The sequence below is a fragment of the Cervus canadensis genome, chromosome 4, assembly GCF_019320065.1.
Source record: "Cervus canadensis isolate Bull #8, Minnesota chromosome 4, ASM1932006v1, whole genome shotgun sequence".
In the NCBI taxonomy this organism is placed as follows: domain Eukaryota; kingdom Metazoa; phylum Chordata; class Mammalia; order Artiodactyla; family Cervidae; genus Cervus; species Cervus canadensis.
The window spans coordinates 76,529,316-76,552,921 of record NC_057389.1 but is presented as its reverse complement, the minus strand read 5'-3'; the positions used below and the strand labels follow the sequence as shown (position 1 = coordinate 76,552,921).

Below are 23,606 nucleotides of genomic sequence, written 5' to 3'. Positions count from 1 at the left end.
AGAGTTTTCATATCTGCTTCCAAGATAGCCTGCTTTGCTTTTTTTGTTAAATCGGAGATATGGGGAAAGGATGTTCCACTAAAACTGTTAAATGTGCTTTGTCTGTTGTTTCATTTTCTCTGCTCAAATAAAGGAAATGCTATTAGATAACAATCATCTTTAAGAAAAGAAGGGACTGAATGTTTCCATTTTCCTTAAAGCTTTTAATCTTTCATTATACTTTTTCCTTTTTCACTTTGCTTCAGTGTACATGTGAGTAATTATACGTTTATGTAATTAATCATTAATTGTTTCAGCGGCATTTTTTATTTTAACTAAAAGCTTTATTTTTCCCTAATGATCAAAGTCATAGATACCCCTGAGAATTTAAACAATTCTCATAAAACAAAAGGGGGAAAATCTTTATAACATGGAAGGATAACCATTACTAATAGTCTGGAAGATGTCCTTCCAGACTTATTACCATGTTTATATACACATAAAACAAAAATAGGACCAGCATTGTAGATACTATGCAGCTGTTTTCTTTCTTCCCTAATATATTAGGCACATCTTTCTATGCTAATGCTGGTTTATCTAAGCACTTATTTTATCTTTTTTTACTGAGGTAGGTATAGTTGATGTATAGTTATTGCATAAGTTTAGGTATATAATGTAGCGATTCATAAATTTAAAGGTTATACTCCATTTATGGTCATTATAAGATATTGCCTGTATCCCCTGTGCTGTACAATACATCCTTGTAGTTTATTTATTTTATACATAGTAATTTCTGCCTCTTAATTGCCAATTCCTGTCTTGCCTCTCCCTCCTTTTTTCCCCACTGGTAACCACTAGTTTGTTCTCTATAACTGTGAATATGTTTCTTTTTGTTTTACTAGCTTATTTTATTTTTTAGATTCAACATATAAATGATCTCACATAGTATTTGTCTCTGTCTGACTTATCTCACTAAGCATAATACCCTCCAAGTCTATGCATGTTGCTACAAATGGCAAAATTTCACTCCATTTTATGGCCGAGTAGTATTCCATTAGCTATATATATATCACATCTTCTTTATCTATTCATCTATTGATGGGCACTTAGGTTACTTCTGTATCTTAGCTACTGTAAACAATGTTGCCATGAACATTGGTGTGCATGTATCTTTTCAAATTAATGTCTTCATTTTCTTTAGATATATACACAGGAGTGGAATTTTTGAATCATACAGTAGTTCAATTTTTAGTTTATGGAGGAATCCCGCTTCCACAGTGGTTGCATCAATGTGTATTCCCACAAACAATGTACAAGGGTTCCCTTTTGTCCACATTCTCACCAACATTTTAATTTGTTGTCTTTTTCATGATAGCCATTCTGGCAGGTGTGAAGCAATACCTCACTGTGGTTTTGATTTGCATTTCTTTTATGATTAAAGATTCTGCGCCTCTTTTCTTGTGCCTGTTGGTCATCTGTAAGTCTTCTTTGGCAAAATGTCAATGCAGGTCTTCTGCTCTTTTTTTAACTACGTTGTTTTTTCTTTGATGTAGGGCTGTATGAGCTGTTTATGTATTTTGGGAATTAACCCCTTGTCAGTCTTATCATTTGCAAATGTTTTACCCATTCAGTTCTACCTCACATATTTAAGTGGTTGGATAATATTCTGTTATGTGAATGTATCAGAATCTGTTTTGCCAAAAAATAAAACCCTTAATTAGAAGATTTGGGCAGGAGGGGGCTGTGATATATTACTGACCACATTTATAAAAGAGATTATTGAATGTCTCTTCTTCCCTCTCTTCCTCTCCAATTTATCCTCATACTAGTTTCACTGGAAGACTTCACTAGGAACTGTGCCTTCATGATTGCCCCTTGTCATTTGTTTTTATGCCGCCACAGTCTGCAGGGGTTTTCTGCTGAAACAGCTCTCAGACTTCAGAGACCTGGGATCGAATATAGATCCAATACTCAGTGTATAACTCTGGGCAATTTCTATAATTTTCTGGACTCTTTTATATGCAAAGGAGGTAAGTGCATTAGATGGTCTCTGAGGCTCTAAGTCATCTCTACTTGAGTTTCTTGAGACTACCACGTGCTAAGCACTGCATGGACTGTCCAGATTGTCTTCATACTGATTCCAAAAGGTAGATAATGGAATCCCTGTTTATCACACAGAGTTGAGGGAGATAGAATGTGAGAACCTGAAGGTAAGAAGAGAGTCTGGTATTATTATCTGAGAAAGCAAAGGAGTTGGAGAACCTAAGCTCTTAGAAGCAGCTTTACCTAAATTGAAACCCTGGAGTTCGTGAGTACTTACCAATTTATAGTCCAGTTTCACAAATATTCTCTCAGTTCTGCTTACCCAAACTATGTGGGTAGGTAAAAAATGGTATTTTTATTCTCATTTTCAAAAGTGATAAACAGAGACGTGACTTGTGCAAGATTATAGACAGAGGAAGTGGTCTTAGAATTAATTGCTGGTGAGAAAATCACAAAGCCAGGCTTTCAGATCTAATTATGGTGATCATTTGCATAATTCATATTTCATTACTTCCTGACCCAGGGACTGAACTGAAGTCTCCTGATCTGCAGAATGATTCTTTCTGTCTGAGCCAGCAGGGAAGTGCACTGCATTACTTAAACTGACTATGCTAATTCCCCAGTTACCATAGAAAAAAGGACCCTGAGTGGCTGAGGGGTGGGGCAAGGGCAAGATTGACATCTTTGCCCCGTTATGCCCTAGCCCCACCCCAACATTGTGAGGGCCACCAACACCAAGAAGATCTGGACTTCAGAGCACGTTATTGACCACTTATGGAAAACTGTTATAACAAGTGCAATGCAGAAATATCCACACGCTATGAACCCAAGTGTGGTTGGAGTTGATATATTGGGCAGACACATAGATCCCCCTGGAAAGCTGCATACCACAGACTTCTCAGCACAGATTGGGGACTGTCTTCCACTGTGAAATCAATTATTGGTAGAGCAAGAACCAAAACATATGTGTAAGAATATTCTGTAGTGGATCTCGTAGAGAAAACCATGGAATTTAAATATGAATGTTTCATTTACAAATTTGGTTTCAGTAGATGAGACATTTATATATAAACCACATCCTCAAGACCCAGAGAGCACTATTTTGACTCAAGAAGCCATAATTACGGTGAAAGGAGTCAGTCTCGGCAATTGCCTCGAAGGGCTGATGGCAAGTACCATATTGTCAAATGCTAACAAAGGCTGAGAAGCCATGGAGTAGGTAATACATAAATTAAATGCTGAAATGGAGGAGTTGACGGCTTTGGCAAGAAGGAGCAAATGGACACCAATGGGAACAGCAGTATTTGTGAAGAAGTGGTAATGAAAGCTCATATACAACACGCAATTCCCCAGGTCTCTACAATCAGCATTATATTTATTTGTTATTTAAAGCATACAGCTCTATTTTAGGTAGGATTCTTTTTTTAATAAGCTGAAGAAAACGTCTGTGACTTGATCAAAACAAAGAGGTGCAGAGTTTCTAAATAAAAGGGACCGGCTGAAATTAGTGTTGTCTGAAATTAAGACGCTTGCTCCTCTGAAGAAAAGCTATGACAAACCTAGACAGCATATTAAAAAGCAGAGACATTATTTTGCCACAAAAGTCCATATAGTTAAAGCTATGGTTTTTCCAGTAGTCACGTACAGATGTGAGAGTTAGACTACAAAGAAAGCTGAGCACTGAAGAAGTGATGCTTTTGAACTGTGGTGTTAGAGAAGGCTCTTGAGAATCCCTTGGACTGCAAGATCAAACTAGTCAATCCTAAAAGAAATCAGTCCTGAATATTCATTGGAAGAACTGATGCTGAAGCTCCAATACTTTGGCCACCTGATGAGAAGAACTGACTCATTGGAAAAGACCCTGATGCTGGGAAAGATTGAAGGCTGGAGAAGGGGATGACAGAGGATGAGATAGTTGGATGGCATCATCAACTCGATGGACATGAGTTTGAGTAAGCTCTGGGAGTTGGTGAAGGACAGAGGAGCCTGGCCCGCTGCAGTCCATAGGGTTGCAAAGAGTTGGACATGACTGAGAAACTGAGCTGAACTGAACTGAACTGAAATGACTGGTTTTGAGGATTTCAGTATTAATGCGAAAATTCATCAACTTTTAAAGTATACTTGGAAATTGATATTGGCTGATTAAACCTCCTTGAGGTAGAATCTTAAAGCTTTTCATGCATTGGAACTCTACTAGGCTTTGTACCAATGCCAGAACCGAGCAGATCCACCTCTACATATGCACCACTGCCCTGCTGCAGTAAACTTAGAGATCTTACATGCGGGAACTCACTTTTAAAGGAGAAATTGTATTTTAAAAAGACATTAACTGTATAAAATAAACAGCTCCAACAAAAGTACGTGTTATTGTGTTAAAGAGTACTGTATTGATTTGCCAAAGTTCTGTAACTTAGTGAAGGTATTATCTTCCTTGGATTTGCACTTTATGACTTAGTATGCTGTATTGTGGACTGATTATGTTAACTGAAAAGATGAAGTCATTATCGGAATTTTGCAGCACTCTAACTTAAATGGAAGAACAGCTATTCACATCTTTTAGCATTTCCATGTGTCAGAATCATGGCTCTGTAATTGGTAAAGCATGACATGTCAGGTTATTTTCATATAATTATTTTTGAAGTAACTACGACCACACCACATCTTTGTTATGTGAAGAGCTGTACATCATTTGAAAATACTCAAATGATGTCTTGATCTGAGGCATAAGTCCCAAGGACTTAATGTTTTTAATAATACTGTGTCACTGCAGGGGATGGGGGTAGTGGAGAAAACAAAACGAATAATAAGGTGAAAAAAAGCATTGGCCTAAACTAACCACTATGTGAATTCCTTTGCAGCTTTTATTTATGGAAATCCTTGCTTTGGATGCCAGAGGGCAGCTGCTGAAAAACAATCCAGTATATGTTTTTTTTGTTTTGTTTTTTTGTATTTTGTATCTGGCAATTCCTTGGTGGCTCTGATGGTAAAGAATCCACTTGCAATTCGGGAGACCTGAGTTTGATCCCTGGGTTGGGAAGATCCTCTGGAGGAGGGCACGGCAACCCACTCCAGTATTCTTGCCTGGAGAATCCTGTGGACAGAGAGCCTGACCGGCTACAGTCCCTGGGGTCACAAAGAGTCATACATAACTGAGAGACGAAGTAAAGCACAGCATAGCAGGCAATTCATTATCAACCACTAAACAAGAATATCTATGGTTCTTGGAATTGTTGCACTGAGTATTTTTGTTAAAAGGTGATGAGCTCTTGCCTTTATTTCATAGTACCTAATGTGATAAATGTTATCAGGTTTCCTATAAAAGAAACCAGTTAATGTGTGTACATAAACCACAAAAATAATATACCAAATTATTTAAAAAATAGTGTTTTTCTACTTAAAATATCATTTAGCTTGAGCCTTAGGATATTTGTAAAGGCAAGTTAAAATCAACAAGGTTTTTTATTATTTTTTATAAATGAAAATGGTTTTTACAATTAAAATAACATTTCAACTAAACAGAACATTGATAAATATTGATATTTAATGATAAGTTGCCTTGTATAATGTCTGAAAATTATACTTGTTCTGAAAAGTGTCAATACCCTAATGATAAAAAGATTTCTAGACAAACAAACAAAAGGACCCTGAAACTTCTAATTGAGAGATATACACTGGCGAGAAAATATTTTGAAAAATCAATGTACAAAATTTATATAGACTATTCCATTTTAAATTCCTAAAATTAGGTTACAATTTTATTTTATAACCATTTTTTTTAACTTACTGCCTCTTTTCATCTTTTAATATTACATTTAGGATATTGGTAATGAGTATTCTTTAAAGTGATCAATGGCCTCTGTTCAGCAGCTGAAGATTTATCAAGGGAATAAGAAGAAATATTTACCAGTATAGTGAATATCTAGTTTTAGTTCAGTTTGTGAACAGATGACAGGCCCCTAGGTCCATGAGGGAACTATCTTGCTTCCTGAGTTTTTCCCCTTAATTATTCTTAAAAAAAAATTGTTTTTTTTTAATTGGAGTATAGTTGATTGACAATGTCATGTTAGTTTCAGGTATACAGCAAAGTAAATCTTGCATATATAAATATATCCACTCTTTGTTTTTCCTTTTGGATTCTTTTCCCATCTAGGCCATTACAGAAGAGTAGAGTTCCCTGTGCGGTACAGCAGATTATTATTAGTTATCTATTTTATATATAGGAATGTGTATATGTCTGACTTTGTTTTTCTGGGCTCCAAAATCACTGCAGATGGTGACTGCAGCCATGAAATTAAAAGACGCTTACTCCTTGGAAGGAAAGCTATGACCAACCTAGACAGCATATTAAAAAGCAGAGACATTACTTTGTTAACAAAGGTCCATCTACTCAAGGCTATGGCTTTTCCAGTGATCATGTATGGATGTGAGAGTTGGAATATAAAGAAAGCTGAGCACTGAAGAATTGATGCTTTTGAACTGTGGTGTTGGAGAAAACTCTTGAGAGTCCCTTGGACTGCAAGGAGATCCACCCAGTCCATCCTAAAGGAGATCAGTCCTGGGTGTTCATTGGAAGGACTGATGTTGAAGCTGAAACTCCAATACTTTGGCCACCTGATGCAAAGAGCTGACTCGTTGGAAAAGATCCTGATGCTGGGAAAGATTGCGGGCAGGAGGAGAAGGGGACGACAGAGGATGAGATGGTTGGATGGCACCACCGACTCAATGGACATGGGTTTGGGTGGACTCTGGGAGTTGGTGATGGACAGGGAGGCCTGGCGTGCTGCAGTTCATGGGGTCACAAAGAGTTGGACACGACTGAGCAACTGAACTGACTGACTGACTGATGTGTATATGTCCGTTTCAATCTCCCAATTTATACCTCTTCCACTTTACCTCCTGGTAACCATTTTTACTGTGTGCTTAGTCGCTCGGTGGTATCCAACTCTTTGTAACCCCCTGGACTGTAGCTTGCCAGTCTCCTCTGTCCATAGGATTCTCTGGGCAAGAATATTGGAGTGGGTTTCCATGCCCTTCTCCAGAGGATCTTCCCAACCCAGGGATCAAAGTCAGGTCTCCCGCACTGCAGGCAGATTCTTTACCATCTGAGTCACCAGGGAAGCCCAACCATTATTATGGTAAGTACAAATCACATTATTTAGACTAACTTTCTAATCAAGTACAACTTAAGGTTTCTGTTGCAGGACCTTTAATTGCTGCTTTTCATCCTAATTTCCTCCATTGTTGCATTTTAAAAGAAAGCTTCCCATATATAAAGCACACAGGAATTTCCCATCTAAGAGGACTATGAAATGGGAATGTGCTTACTCATTGCCCTACAGTCCCCCTTCTGGCATTATAGCTCAAGTCCTACTTAGAAAACAGGCAAGAGACCTCTGAAGTCTCTTAGGACATATTCTATCTCTGTGTATAAACACTGTGCCTACTTGGGATTGGTTTTATGATCTCACTTTTTAAACCTCTACTTTTATCCCAACTAGTTCTGGTTTCAATTACATAATTGGCTCAGCTCTCTTAATAAGCTTCCAACGCGGCTCTCTCAGGAACTGCCTTGCTCTCTTTTTCTTCCTTGCCTTTCCCCTAATAAACAGTCATTTGAAATGAGACTCTTACCTTGCCATGGGCTTCATGGTATCTTCTCTAATCTTACCAAGTACTCTTTCTCTTTTCCAAGTAGATTTTTTCCCCGTATCTGTATGGTCTTCTATCAGAATTTTTTTGTCTCCTCAAACAAAGGGAGAATTTGTTGTTTGCCCAAGTAATTTTTTTTTTTTAATTTCAGCTTTATTGAGATAGCTGATCATATGGTAGCTATTTTTAATTTTTTTGAAGAAATTCCATATAGTTTTCCATTGTGGCTGGATCAATTTATATTCCCACAAATAGTGCACAAGGGTTCCGTGGGATTGCAAAGAGTCAGACATGACTGAAGCTGCTTAGCACACATAGTCAATTAACAATGCTCTGATAGTTTCAGGTGAGCAGTCAAGGAACTCAGCCATACATATACATATATCCATTCTTCCCCAAACCCCCTTGTTGAGAAGTTCCTTACTTGTTATTGGTCTGTTTTGACTTTATGTTTCTTCATGATTCAAATTTGGTAGATTGGGTTATGTTTTTAAGAATTTTTCCATTTCCCCCTAAGTTGTCCAATTTGTTGATGTATAATTGTTCATTTCAGTCTCTCACAATCTTTTGTAGTTCTGTGGTACGAGCTGTAAAGTCTCTTCTTTCATTTATAATTTTATTTGAATTCTTGTTCTTTTTCTCTTGGTAAGTCTAGCTAAATGTTTGTCAGTTTTATTAACTTTTTCAAAAAATCAACTCCTGACTTTCTCAATCTTTTCTATTGTTTTCTAGCCTCTATTTCATTTATTTTGGCTCTGATCTGTATCTCCTCCCTTCTGTTGACTTTGGACTGAGTTTATTCTTGTTTTTCTAGCTTCTTGATGTATAAAATCAGCCTGTTTATTTGAGGTCTTCCTTTTTTTCTTAACACAGGCTATAAACTTTACTCATAGAACTTCTTTTTGCTCCAGCCCATAAATTTTAGTATGTTATGTTTCCTTTCCATTTTTATTTGTTTCCCATATTTTTTGATTTCCCACTCAATTTTATCTTTGACTTGTTTAATTTCTGCATATCTGAACATTTTCCAGTTTTTCTTCTTTTACTGATTGTGGTTGGAAGAGATGCTTGGTATGATTTCAGCCTTTTAAAATTTGCTAAGACTTGTTTTGTGACCTAACTTATGATCCATTTTGGAGAATGTTCTTTGTATAGTGGAGAAGAATGTGTATTCTGCTGCTGTTGGATGGAATGTTTTATGTATCTCTATTAGGTCTGTTTGGTTAATTTGGCTTAAAGTGCATTCCGGTCCAATGTTTCCTTGTTGATTTTCTGTCTGGATGATCTATCCATTACTGAAAGTGGAGTACTGAAGTTCCCTACTATTATTGTATTGCTGTCTATTACTTCTTTTAGATCTGTTAGTATTTACTTAATATATTTAAGTGTTCTGATGCTGGGTGCATATATATTTATAATTGTTATAACCTCTTGATGAATTGATCTCTTTATCATTATATAATGACCTTCTTTACCTTTTGTTACAGTTTTGGACTTAAAGTCTATTTTCTCTGATTAGGTATAGCTATATCTGCTTTCTTCTGTTTCCTATATGTGCGGAATATCTCTTTTCATACCTTCATTTTGACACAATGTGTGCCCTTTTTTTTTCTTGTCTGTACTGCATGATTTGTGGGATCTTAGTTCCTCCATTAAGGACTGAACCCATGTCCTGAGAGTGAAAGCATGGAGTCCTAACCACTGGACCACCAGAGAATTCCCCCAATGTCTGTCCTTGAAGCTGAAGTGAATATCATATAGGCACCATCTGGTTGGGTCCTGATTTTTTTTGTTTCATTCTGTCACTGTATGTCTTTTGGTTGGAGACTTTAATCCATTTACATTTAAAGTAATTATTGATAGGTGTGGACTTTCTATGGCCATCTTGTCTATTTCTGGCCCTTTTGTAGTTCCTTTGTTCCTTTTTTCCTATCTTCCTTTGTGAATTTATGATTTTTTATGGTGATATATTTGTTCCTTTCTCTTTATCTTGTGTGCACATAGTATAGGTTTTTGTTTTGTGGTTAACATGAGACTTACTTGAAACATCTTAGAGACATAAACCTATTTTGAACTGGCCACAACTTAACTATGATCACACACAAAACTCTACACTTTTACTAACAACCCCTCAACTATGTTATGTTTTTAATGTCATGATTTATATATTCTTATATTGTGCATCTGCTATCAAATTAGGGCTTCCCTTGTGGCTCAGATGGTAAAGAATCTGCCTGCAGTGCAGGAGACTAGGGTTTGATCCCTGGGTTGGGAAGGTCCCCTGGAGAATGAAACGGAAAACCACTCCAGTATTCTTGCCTGGAGAAATCCATGGACAGAGGAGTCTTCAATGGACAGAGGAGCCTGGTAGGCTACAGTCCATGGGGTCGCAAAGAGTTGGACACGACTAAACGACTAACACACACAAATTATTGTAGCTATGCTGTGCTGTGCTTAGTCGTTCAGTCATGTCCGACTCTTTGCCACCCCACGGACTGTAGCCTGCCAGGTTCCTCTGACCATGGAAGACTTCTCTGTCCATGGGGATTCTACAGGTGAGAATACTGGAGTGGGTTGCCATGGCCTTCTCCAGGGGATCTAGTTACTTTAGAAACTTTTGTAATTTAACCTTTATATTTAAGTGGTTAATCATCACCACTTACATTATAACACATTAATATTATAATATTTTGAATCTGACTATATGCTTACCTTTACCAGTGTGCTGTATATTTTCATACATTTTCATTTTATTACTGGGCATCCTTTCATCTCAGCTGAAAGAACTCCTTTCAATGTGTCTTGTAAAGTATATCTAATGATGATGAGCGCCCTTTAATTTGTCTGGGAAAACCTTTACTTTCATTTCTGAAGGAAAACTTTACTAGGCGAGGTGTTCTTGGTTAGCAGTTTCACCAACAGCTGTAGGGGCCCTGGCCACTGGTGTGTACTCCCAGCTACGGGGACTCACCCTAGGTGCATGGCAGTGGAAGGCATGTTGGGAGTTTGGCTGAGAGCATGCAGGTGCATAGACGGAGGGGCTAGCTTCAGGTGAGCCCAGTGGTACAGGCTAGTCACTGGGGATAGGGATGAATCTGGGCCTATAAGTTGCTGTGGGAGCCCTAACTTTTGGTGTGCAGTCTCATGCTTAAGAAAGTTGAGGACAACATTCTGAGGTCCTCGTATAACTGCTCTTTAGAGCTACCTATTATTTTTTCAGTGTTTGGTACAGTTCACTTTTCAACCCTTTGAGGGCCCATTTACCATACTCTACTCAATTTAGAATTCAGGCAAGACAGAGAAAGCCTCTTTAACAAAACTGATTTCTTCTTTCTTATGGGAAGTTATCTGACTTCATCTCTTTTGTAAAACTTGGCTTAACGTGGCAAGAAGTAGCCAATACACAGATTCTCAGATTTTTTGACTAATTCTCTTAGAGTTATAGCCTCTAACAGTTTGTGGCTTATCTCCCAAAATATGGAGGGTCACAGTTTAACCAAATACTTTTCTTAGCATAATAACAGTCACTAGATTTCCACCCTGGATTATCTGAGATTTTTATGCTCTTTGCCCAATTGATAAGCTAATATCACATATATCTTTTGTTATAGCAACACCACTTTTAGATACAAAATCTATATTACTTAGATATAGGTTTAACTGCTATAACAAAGGTTACCAAGTACTACTGACTTAAGAAATATAAAAGTTTCTTTCTTTCTCATGTTGCAGCCATGTAAGCTGACCATACTTAGTATGGCATCTCTGTGATGTTAAGGGATTTCCTGGTGGCTCAGATGGTAAAGAGTCTACCTGTAATGTGGGAGACCTGGGTTTAATCCCTGGGTTGGGAAGAAGAAAATGGCAAACCACTCTAGTATTCTTGCCTGGAAGATTCCATGGCCAGAGGAACCTGGCGGGCTACAAAGAGTTGGGGTCACAAAGAGTTGAACACAATTGAGCACCCTCACTTTCATGATGTTAAAGCCCAAGTCCCTTCCACCATGTTTCCTTTATTATGTGACTTTCATGTCTTTGCCCAAGATGGCTTCTCTAGCTCTTGCTGACATGTTCATGTCCCAGCCATCAGGAAGAAGAAAAAGGGGAAGTGAAGAGTGTGACCCATTTCATTTTGAGTATAATCAGGGAGCTGTGAATGTGACTTTGACTCATAATCCATTGGCCAGAACTTGGTCACACTATCACACCTAACTTTAAAGGAGCTTGGAAAGTATCGCTTTACTGTGGATGGCTATGTGCCCAGTTAACATACTGGGGCTCCACCAAATAAGAAAGAGTGAATGAGTATTGGAAAGAGCTATCAGTTTTTGTCACATTACTTGACTCTAAATCATATTTCTTTAAAAATTTGAAGTCTGTAAACCTACAGTAATGAGTTATATTGGCTCCTCAGTTTTCTTCACTGGGTCTGAAATATTTTATGCTCCAAAATACTCAGACTAGAGATTTAGCTAGCCCTTTGGAACTCTCTTGAATGTTGAAAATAATCCCTCAAAAAGAGAGCTTTTGTTACTCTCTACCAAGAATCACATAATTCAATATTTTGTTGAAATGGTAGATGGACTCCACTGATCCCAAAGGAAACCTTATTTCTTGATGTATGAGGAAGCATAATAACAAGGAGGCCAGAAGTTAGCTGGGGAAATTACAACCAAGTTGGCCTCAGCCAAAGTTTAAAATGGTCCTGTAAGACTTAAAACAATTTTTATTTTTCAAATAACTTACTTTCTGGCAAGGATCTTGGTATCAGTCAGGGTTCTCCAGAGAAACAGAACCAATATTTTATATATGCATACATATATAATGTGTTATATATGTATACACATACATATAAAATAAGGAACTGGCTCACGTAATTATGGAGATGGAGAAGTCCTACAGTCTGCCATCTGTGAGCTGGAGAACTAGAAAAGCCATGGTGTAATTCTATCCAAGTCTGAATACCCAAGAACCAGGAGCATGGAAGTCCCAGCTTAGGCAGAGGCAACAAATTCACCCTTCCTCTGCTTTTTGTTCTGTTGGGGGCACTGAATGAATTAGATGATGCCTACACCTATTGGTGAGGGTGATCTTTACTTAGTCTACTGATTCAAATGTTAATCTTTTCCAGAGACATCCTCCCAGACACAGCCAGAAAGAATGTTTTTTTTTTCAGCTATTTTGTCATCCCTGAGACCAGTCAAGTTGCCACATAAAATTAATCATCACAATCTGCAAGTATTACTATCAGAAAGAAGCTTAAACATAAGAAAAAGCTCAGGACTGACTCTAGAGTTAGAAATATTCTCTTTAACTCTCTCCCTTTCTGTACACAGAATGGTTATTTGGAGAAGTGGTTGATTTCAGGACAGAAGCAGGAAAGGCACAGCTTGAAATATCTTGTGGTACCAGAAAGTAAGGAGGTGCTCAAAAAGTGATGTGACTTTTCAAGTCATGTCAAAAGTACACAGAAATATTGTAAATCAACTATACTTCAATTAAAGAAATTTTAAAAATAAAATAAATTTAAAAATGCAAAAAGAAAAGGATGCAGGAACTAACTAGAAGGAGTTAGTCCTTCCAAATGGTCAAACAGTTGAGCAAAAAAATTTAAAGTAATTAATTATAACCCATAAGATAAAATGGGCTTCCCTGGTGGCTCAGATAGTAAAGAGTCTGCTTGCGGTGCAGGAGACTTGGGTTCTATCCCTGGGTTGGGAAGATCCCCTAGAGAAGGAAATGGCAACTCACTCCAGTATTCTTGCCTGGAGAATCCCATGGATGGAGGAGCTTGGCTGGCTACAGTCCATGGGGTTGCACTGAGTTCATAATAATATACATAGCCAAATAAATAAACATAAATTCTTCCTCATATTGTTGTTATTGCTTAGTCAAGAAGTCGTGTCCGACTCCTTTGTGACCCCATGGACTGCAGCCTGCCAGGCTCCTCTGTCCATGGGATTTCCCAAGCAAGAACAGTGGAGTAGATGTCATTTCCTTCTCCAGGGAATCTTCCCTACTCATGGATCGAACCCATGTCTCCTCTATTGCAGGCAGTTTATTTACTACTGAGCCACCTGGGAAGCCCTCTTCCTTATAGTACAATTCTAATTAATGAATGTACAAGCAATGAAAAGAAATAAGAAATCACCATTTGACAAACACCTCAGTAACAGCCATTTTGGAGAAGGATCGTTAATGAATGCTAAAATCAGTGGGTGAAACTTTGATGAGAAACAGGATATTTGCCGAGGTTCAAAAGTATTTCTCCATGAAATACTGATTAGTGACAGTGAGGAATTAATGCAGTGGAGGAACTTGGTAGAGCTGACCTTAGCAAAGAGATCAAAGTGAACATCATCAGGAATGAGCTGTATTGCATCAAGTTCCTCCTGATAAGGGGCACTGAGAATGTCATGATATAAATTCTGTGCTATTCTTGCCAAAAACTGCATAACCTGAATTTTGTCATGAAGAAACACACCAGATAAACCAAAATTAAGAGACATGCTACAAATAATTAGCCAATACAAAAATGTCAAGGTTAAGAAAGATAAGAAAAGACTACAGAACTGTCCAGTTTGGAGGAGAAAAGGTGATATGACAGCTAAATGCAATGTGAGTTACTGGATTGGACTCAGAAAAAAAGTATTAGTGGGACAACTGGTGAAATTTGAGTAAGTACCATGAGTAAAAATATCAATGTTAATTTCCTGGTTTTGATCATTATACTATAGTCATGTAAGATATTAACATTTAGGGAAGCTGGGTGAGGGGATATATGAAGTCTTTTTGCAACTTTTCCCGTAAGTCTAAAATTATTTCACAATAAACTTTTTAAAAGGAAGAAAATGGTGATTAAGACTTAAGAGGTGATCAGAGGCACCACCTAGGTTTTTCCTTCCCTCAAAGGTGATTGAGTTGAACTTGGAAAGCAATCTGATATGTGTACTTTTCAAGCAAAACTTATATGTCACAAACTTCTTGTACACCCTCTGGATCTTTTTTCTTCTTGATTCTATATTACAGTTTAATTTAGCAACCAGAACTCTATGCATATTCCATATATGTCAATTCTGAGATGAAGTTTTGTATCCAATATGCTTTCCTGACAAGGCCTGGGGTTTTATTTAACGTTTGGCTACAACACTGTACTGAATCTATGCTTTTGGTGTGCATGCTCAGTCGTTCAGCTGTGTCCAACTCTTTGTGACCCCATGGACTATAGCCCTCTAGGCTCCTCTGTCCATACGATTTCCAAGGCAAGAATACTGGAGTGGATTACCATTTCCTACTCCAGAGAATCTTCCCAAGCCAGGGACCGAACCTGTGTCTCCTCCATCTTCTGCTCTGGCAGACAGATTCCGTACCACTGAGTCACCTGGGAAGTCGGACTGTATGGCCTTGCCGCTGCTGCTGCTGCTGCCAAGGCGCTTCAGTCGTGTCCGACTCTGTGCGACCCCATAGACGGCAGCCCGCCAGGCTCCCCCGTCCCTGGGATTCTCCAGGCAAGACCACTGGAGCGGGTTGCCATTTGAGGTCTGCAAATATGACTTTAAGATCAAACCTCCAGATCACTACGTAAGAGAGCTTTAAAATTCTGTTAGAGAGTGATTAGATTATTTGTACCTCTCCTCTTCCTCCCTGATGGATTATCTCAATTTGCATGATTTTTTTTTTTCTTTTTTCCCCTCTCTACTTTTCTGATCATTACCACAAGATTTGACTTCAGCATAGTTTGTGAATGAGAGTTCTGCAAAGTCCCCCTCAGTGACCTTTGTTATCTCTTTTTTTCCATTCGTATTTAGTACAGTGGGCACTATATGCTATGCACTTTAAATATATTATCTCTAATCTTTTGAGGTTTTAGTCTATCCCTTTTGGGGATGAGTAAAGTGAGGTTCAAAGATTATACAACACCTAGAAAACTATCACTGTAAACTTTGACTGCTGAATTTAGAGTTTGTGATTACTCTAGAATGTCATGACCCCCAAATCTTCAAGTAATCCTGGGGAATCTCTAACAGATTCTACCTGGCTTTTACTCTCTGATGCACTTAGTAGCATAAATATTTCTGGCAAAATCACATAGGTGTTCTGTTCCTTCTAGGATCAGATTTCTTTGAAAAACAAAAAATCAAAACAAAACCCAAACAATTAAACTCAGCAGCATTAAAAAAAAAAAGATAACTGATTAATCCTCTATTAGTTCTCTGACCTGATTCTTAGGTCTTTGGGAATTATTTTGGCTTTGAGTACATATTTATCTTCATATATCTAAAAGAGTTTTATGGAGATGTGTAAAAAAAAGTTCTGTGTAACAAAATTATATACTAGTTGGCATTCGATAAATAGTACTTTGTCAATGTTTACATCATGCCTGGAAATGTCAAAATTTTAACCTATTAGAGACCAAACTTCAAGGCAATTATTTTAAATTACAAATGAACAATTTTTGCCTGTCATATACTTAAACAGAAGCTTTGGCATCTATTAAATCATCCTGAAAATGTGAGTAAAGAATTAGGGACTTAAATAAACAGCATTTGTGGGGGAAAACATTTTCTGTCAAGAAACTGGCTCTCTGTTCATGTTATTTTAGTTACTATGTCATGGGACACAGATATTTATGAAGTTATATTTTATTAAATTATTAATTTATGAATTTATACTATATATATTATTAAAGTAATGACAGAGATATTTATGATTTTATATTTTATTAAATATAATTTATATTTTATAAATTATTAATTTTATATTTTATTTTATTAACCTAATTCCAGTAATTAATTAGTTATTAGTAATTAATTAGTTATTGGTAATAACTGATTTCTTTCAGTTTTTATTTAGTTTCTTTATGCTTTATTCAATCTCTGTGAATTCCACAAGGGAAATTTTTTTTTTTTATCGCATTTAAGGTAAAGAGGGATTTTAAAAATAATTTGAAGGAGAAAAACTAATTCTTTTCTAAGAGTTCAGTTGTTAGCAACATAATCACTGTTTCACATTTTAACATTTTAAGTAGAGAATATGCTTACACATTTTGCTTTTAAAATATCTGTTTTTTCTGTTCTTATTTTCTAATTCATGGTAAGAAACTGGAATTAGACACTTCCTCTCAGAGAAGAACTCTACAAGAAAGGGAAATTATGCCCATAAATTTGGTGAGATGTATCCAGTCAGGAGGTCTTTGGGAACTCATGCATGTGGTTTCTCCCCTACTTTCCAGAACATGCTCAGAGCCATTTAAGAAATAAATAGTATTGGTATATAGTAGTAAATTGATGTTATCTCAAAACTATAGTATGACTTTAAAAATTCAGATATTTTTATCTAAGTAAATTTGCTTTATTGACTGGTAATCTGTTACAAAAAGGAAGATTTTGTTAACTATTCTTACCATTATATTCATTATTCACCATTATTTCTCACTGTATTCACTGATTCTTTTTACCCTTGCTTGGTTTCCAACATTTCTTAAAACCAAAAGTGTTTTAATAAAATTTGACTGGATTATTAGAGGCTTGAGTTACAATGGTTAGGAACTAAGAGTATCTTAGGTCATTGAGGAAAAAAAATACTGTGGAAAACTTTTTCTGTGCTCTATTTATTATTCACAGCCATTACTTAAACTTGGAAATATAAAGACAGCATCTAAGGCAAACGAAATTAAAAAAACAACAACTGAGTCCAAAAGAAAGAAATTTACATTGACCTTAAAATGTGCTAATTTCCTTTTAGAATTTCACCAGTTTTTATATTACTTACACGGTTTTGGCCATCCTTTAGAGAACTAGATAAAACTACTGAGAAAAAAAGACCAATTTCTCCTCTCATATTTTTATTGCTAGAGGTTAATAATTAAGGCAATGTTTTTATTGTTAAAGATTATTCAGGTGACTTTCATCACTTTCATCAAAGATATTTCATCAGTTGATGAAAGTGAAAGAGGAGAGTGAAAAAGTTGGCTTAAAACTCAACATTCAAAAAACTAAGATCGTGGCATCTGGTCCCATCACTTCATGGCAAATAGATGGGGAAACAATGGAAACAGTGAGAGACTTTATTTTCTTGGGCTCCAAAATCATTGCAGATGGTGACTGTAGCCATGAAATTAAAAGACACTTGCTCTTTGGAAGAAAAGCTATGACTAACCTAGACAGCATATTAAAAAGCAGAGATATTACTTTGCTAACAAAGGTCCATCTAGTCAAGGCTATGTTTTTCCAGTTGTCATGTATGGATGTTGGAGAGTTGGACTATAAAGAAAGCTGAGTGCTGAAGAATTCATGCTTTTTAATGGTGTTGGAGAAGACTTTTGAGAGTCCCTTGGACTGCAAGGAGATCAAACCAGTCCATCGTAAAAGAAATCAGCTCTTGGGGGGATCGGGATGGGGAATACATGTAAATCTATGGCTGATTCATATCAATGTATGACAAAACCCACTGAAATGTTGTGAAGTAATTAGCCTCCAACTAATAAAAAAAAGAAAAAAAAAAAAAGAAATCAGCCCTGAATATTCAATGGAAGGATTGATGCTGAAGCTGAAACTCCAATACTTTGGCCGCCTGATATGAAGAACTGACTTGTTGGAAAAGACCCTGATGCTGGGAAAGACTGAAGGCAGGAGGAGAAGGGGACGACAGAGGATGAGATGGTTGGATGGCATCACTGACTCAATGGACATGAGTTTGAGCAAGCTCTGAGAGTTGGTGATGGATAGGGAAGCCTGGCATGCTGTAGTCCATGGGGTCACAAAGAGTTGGACACGACTGAGTGACTGAACTGAACTGAATTGATTCAGGTGACTTAGCCCTTAGAGCTCCTTTCTGAAAACTAAGGAGAATATTATGATGTTATATATACTTGGGATTTTTTATATATATATATATATATACATGGAGTGTTAATTATTTTGGATCAATAATTTTTTATGATCCATTAGATAGAAATGATGGTGCTTTGCTGGTTTCATTACAATCAGTTCTACTATGATAACTTTTGTGATTTATGGAAACTTTATGAGTCCTGCGCTACAACAAAGGGCTTATTTTGCTTTCCGCCTATAACAGAATCTTGGATTTGGAAAGGATTTAAAGATTGTCCCACCTATCTCCTTAGTGTACCGTCTCTTTTGTGGAGTCCCAGGCAGATTGCCATTGATGGTTTGAGTGAATACCTCTGAAAAGGACTCTTTTTCTTCCTTAGAAGCTCCTTGCTATTCTTAGAGAGCTCTAGGTGTAGCTGTAGCTAACCTTTACATCTCCCCTTTTTTCCCCTCTTCTACACAGGGTAAAGATTTCACATAACAGTTTCCAAATTTTGAAATTAAAACACTGATGTGTGAAATTTGCCTTTTATAGTTATTAATATATATTTTAAAAATATATCTCACAAAAATGCATCAATGGACCAAACACAGCCACACAATGTTCCAGCTTCATGTCACTAAAATATAATGACTCATGGTCTGAGACAAATGAATCAGCACTATGAAGATTTCACACAGGCAGTTGGATTAGGACAAGGTGAATCAGGAGTAAAGAATTAAATATTTGAACACTGGATTTAATCAGACCCGCAGTCAATATACCCTAATTTTTGGTACAAGGCCAGTTATGAAACTTTTCAATAGTGACATGAAACCATTGAAGCATTAATATAATTTCAAGCAAAGCAGATTGATTTCATCAGTCCACCAACAGAATTTTTCAATAACAAGTTTAAACCCTCTTGGGCTGTTGGTGGGAATGTAAGTTGGTGCAGCCACTATGGAAAATGGTATGGAGGTTCCCTAAAAAATTTAAAATAGAACTACTATATAATCCAGCAATCTCACTCTTGGGCACATATTCAGAAAAGACAAAAGCTCTAATTTGAAAAGATGCATGTACTCCAGGGTTCATAGGGCTTCCCTCTTAGCTCAGTCAGTAAAGAATCTGCCTGCAATGCAGGAGTCCGCCTGGGTTTATCTTGTGTTAAATTATAATGGAAAAGAATATGTGCATATATATCTATATATATCTGAATCACTGTGCTGGGTTCGATTCCTGGGTCCAGAAGATCCCCTGGAGAGGAAAATGACAACCTACTCCATTATTCTTGCCTGGAGGATCCCATGGACAGAGGAGCCTGGTGGGCTACATACAGTCCATGGGTTCGCAAGAGTCAGACATGATTTAATGACTAAACACCACCAATGTTCATAGCAGCACTATTTACAATAGCCAAGACATAGAAGCAACTTAAATATCCATTGACAAATTATTACATATAGAATGGATAAACAACAAGGCCTTACTGGGAGCTGCGTTTATATCGTGATAAATTATAATGGAAAAGAATATGTGCATATGTATCTATATATATCTGAATCACTATGCTGTAGAGTAGAAATTAACACAACATGGTAAATCAACTACACTTCAATAAAATAAATTTTTAAAAGTTTTTCAGGGCTTCCCTGGTAGTCCAGTGGTTAAAGGGGACACAGGTTCCATCCCTGGTCCAGGAAGATCCCACATGCCTTGGAGCAACTAAGCCCATAAGCTACAACTACTGAGACTGTGCTCGAGCCCATGAGCTGCAACTACTGAAGCCTGGGCACGTACAGCCCGAGCTCCACAACAAGGAAAGCCACTGCAATGAGAAGCCGCTGAACCTCAACAAAGAGTAGACCCTGCTTGCTGCAACTAGAGAAACAGCATAGCCCCAAAAGAAAATAAATAAATAAATACATAAATTTTTTTTTTTCCGTGAGATGAGTAGGAAGTATGTGGCAATCATTCCTGTCACTTTCTCTAACTGGGAATCAAAATACTTGTAAATATCTTGCTCATACTGACTCAGAACACTAAGCATTTTAAAAAGAAATTTACTTGGAGTTACACTGCTAAAAAGAATTCTCTTTCATTCTACACACACACATTCTATTTCAATGTAAGTAATTTATTTTATACTGATTATATTTCCCTATGTTACTAAAGTATTCAGGATAATGACTTTTTATGGTTGTATAGAACACATCTTTTGGATGCACATTACATATTTAAATATTCCTTGATTGTTAGACATTTATAGGGTTTCCATTACTTTATTAATATATATAATATGGCAATGACCATGGTCGACTGAAAATATTTATGTGAATCTGTTATGTTTAAAAATTAATTCTTCCTATTATATTCCAAAAATATTTTACCAGCTTACACTTCTACCAAAATAAATGAGAAAAACCATGTCCCTGTATTTTTGCCAGTACTGTATATCACCACTGAAAACAAATTGCAATTCTTTTTTAGCTTGAGTGGTAAGGAATACAATTACCATTTTATTTTGCATTTTTTGGATGATGCACTAAGTTCTAAGAAAACTTTTTTCTTGGGATCTTACATAGGACATCTGCTGAATAACTTTCCTTCTGGATTGTTAAAATGTTTTTCTGTTCATTTCAACTCAATTTTTTTTTTTGTATGAGTTTATCCGCTAGCTGGGTATGTGAACTTGGATAACTGATGACTACTCTGGACCTCTTTTTCTTCACAGGTAAAATGATCACTAAAGTTCCTTCTGCAATTTGAAATGAGAGCTGTGATTTAGTATAATTTCTGATTGAATGGTTCCAAAATATAACATTAGGTTTGGGTGGGAGTTAACTCATATAAAGTTTCTTTTTAAGGCTGAATAGCATATAAATGTTATAAATTCCTACATTTCATATTTTAAAAAATTCAGTGTCTGCATAAACTAGTGATGGAACTACCTTTTTGTGTAATTCAAAATAATGTGTAAATATTTCACTTCTATCTTTTTAAAGTATTTACATTTTTTTTTAATAAAGGAGAGAGGATTGTTTCTGGCAACCATGATTCATGGTCGCCAATTAAACATTATAAAGCAATTTTTATCCTATTGCAATCACACGTTTACACACTCCCTCTGGTGGTTTATTGAACATTCCAGACCACATTAATTTCTTAGCTGCTCTGTCTGATGCTTAAATATGTCCCCTCGTAAACTTTCTTCATCTATCCAGAACTGACACTGTTTTTTAACATATCATTTAAGATGAAGGTGAAAAAAAAATTGGAGGATGACTGCTGTGCCACTTTAATTTAAAACAAAAGGAAACAAGACAATCCATTAACTCAATTCAACAAAAATTTGTTGATGATTGAGTGCACCAGACTAAGGTAAACAAAAATCTACAGGACAGTTTCTGTGCTAGGGGAGCTGTGTTACTCTTTTTATCCTTTGCATGGCACGTAGCCTGTGGAGCACTGGGAGAGACCTGTGGGCTGGCTTAGTAGGGTTCTGCTTTGGCCCCTCTGGTCAAGGTTTTAGTTTCTGGCTTCCAAACTCACTAGTGTCCTTTGAGATGTTTGTAATCCCACGAGGTTTCCAGTCCCTCAGTCCATGCTGCCCTTCACAGCTGAGTCCTTTCAGGACAACCATAAGACCCCTTTGGACCTTATGATCTTCCATCGTACTTCCTTATCTCTCTGGGGAAGGGGAATGGTGAGCATTGCTGCCTTATTGAGTCACTCAGTGGCCCAAGGGAAACTTTGATGGGGGCTGTGCCGGCCTACTGTGGCTTCCTTCCCACTTGACTGCTGTCTGTAGATTCAGCCTTGATGGCTGCAGGTGGGGGACATGTCCCATGTCTCCTTCCAAAGGGCTGGCACACCCAATCATCTTGCATTGCTCACTAGATCTCCTCTTCTTCCTACTCTGAGGAGCCAGTCCAGGCAAGGGAAAGTGAAAGTGAAAGTCGCTCAGTCATGTCCGATTCTTTGCGACCCGTGGACTATACAGTCCATGGAATTCTCCAGGCCAGAATACTGGAGTGGGTAGCCGTTCCCTTCTCCAGGGGATCTTCCAGGCAAGGGGGAAGGGGAATTACACAGCCTTGCTACCAACATGTTTGATTGAAGGGGAAACAAAGAAACACCCTAGGGTGTCTGTCTCTAGTTCCTACTCACACTTGAATTCTGTCCCCCTGGAGCAGAGCTAGTTTCAAGTCTCACGCATGAACAGGAGAGAGTCACACAAAAAGCACATAGTTAATTCATCCCTTATCCCCAAACAAGGGATATCCCAGAGAAAGGTGGGGTGTCAGCTGTGTGAAACTGTACAAAGTTTAAGGAGAATGAGGGGCGAAATGAGAAAGAAGAGATGAGGAGGCCATGAGTATATTTCAGAAATAAATTTCAAGCCTCTGGTAGTCTGGGGATGGAGGAAGCATGGCTGGAAGGTGAGGAGTGTATGTGGCTGGCAAGAAGTTTAATATGTCACGTTTATTGAGCACATACTATGTAAAAACACTGTTTTAAGACTTCAGATGCTTAATTTCACTTATTTCCAAAACAACTGCTTCCCCCACCACTTACAGATAAAGGAGCTGAGGTTCACAGAGGTTAAGTTAGCTGTCCAAGGACAACACACAGCTAGTTTGTGGAAGAGGCAGTCTGGCTCCTGAGTCCCTAAACACTGCAGTAGTAACAACTTGGTAAAAGATCAGAGGGAGGACTATCTCAAGAAGAGAGCAGATTTAATTTTAGAATCAGGCTACCGGGATACCTGGAGACAGAGAGGGGAAGAAACTGATGGATTAGGAAGAAAACCCACTTTTAGTAACTATTTAATCACTAACACACAAGTGAGAAAGGGAATAAGAGGTGACAGAAAAGGCAAGTACAAGACAAGATGACAGCTGAGAGGTAAGACTGGGCAAGGGCTGAGGGTGCTTCTCCCCATGAGACAGCTCAAAGGAAAGTCTGAGTGAAGTACTAAGAAACTCTGAGCTCAGTAGGGCGTCAGGACAGCTGGAGAGGCAGTCATGCACCACTGGCAGGACAACTTTGATTTCCTCATTGTACAGACATCAAGTTGGCCAAGAGTTAGAAGGATGGCTGGGGATCTGAGAGCTGTG

General features: G+C 37.5%; 1 pseudogene; it reads left to right on the top strand.

Annotated features, from left to right (window-relative positions):
* Positions 1-2,351: 2,351 nt before the first annotated feature.
* The window catches only part of LOC122440897, a 52,221-nt pseudogene continuing 30,966 nt past the window's right edge, over positions 2,352-23,606 (top strand).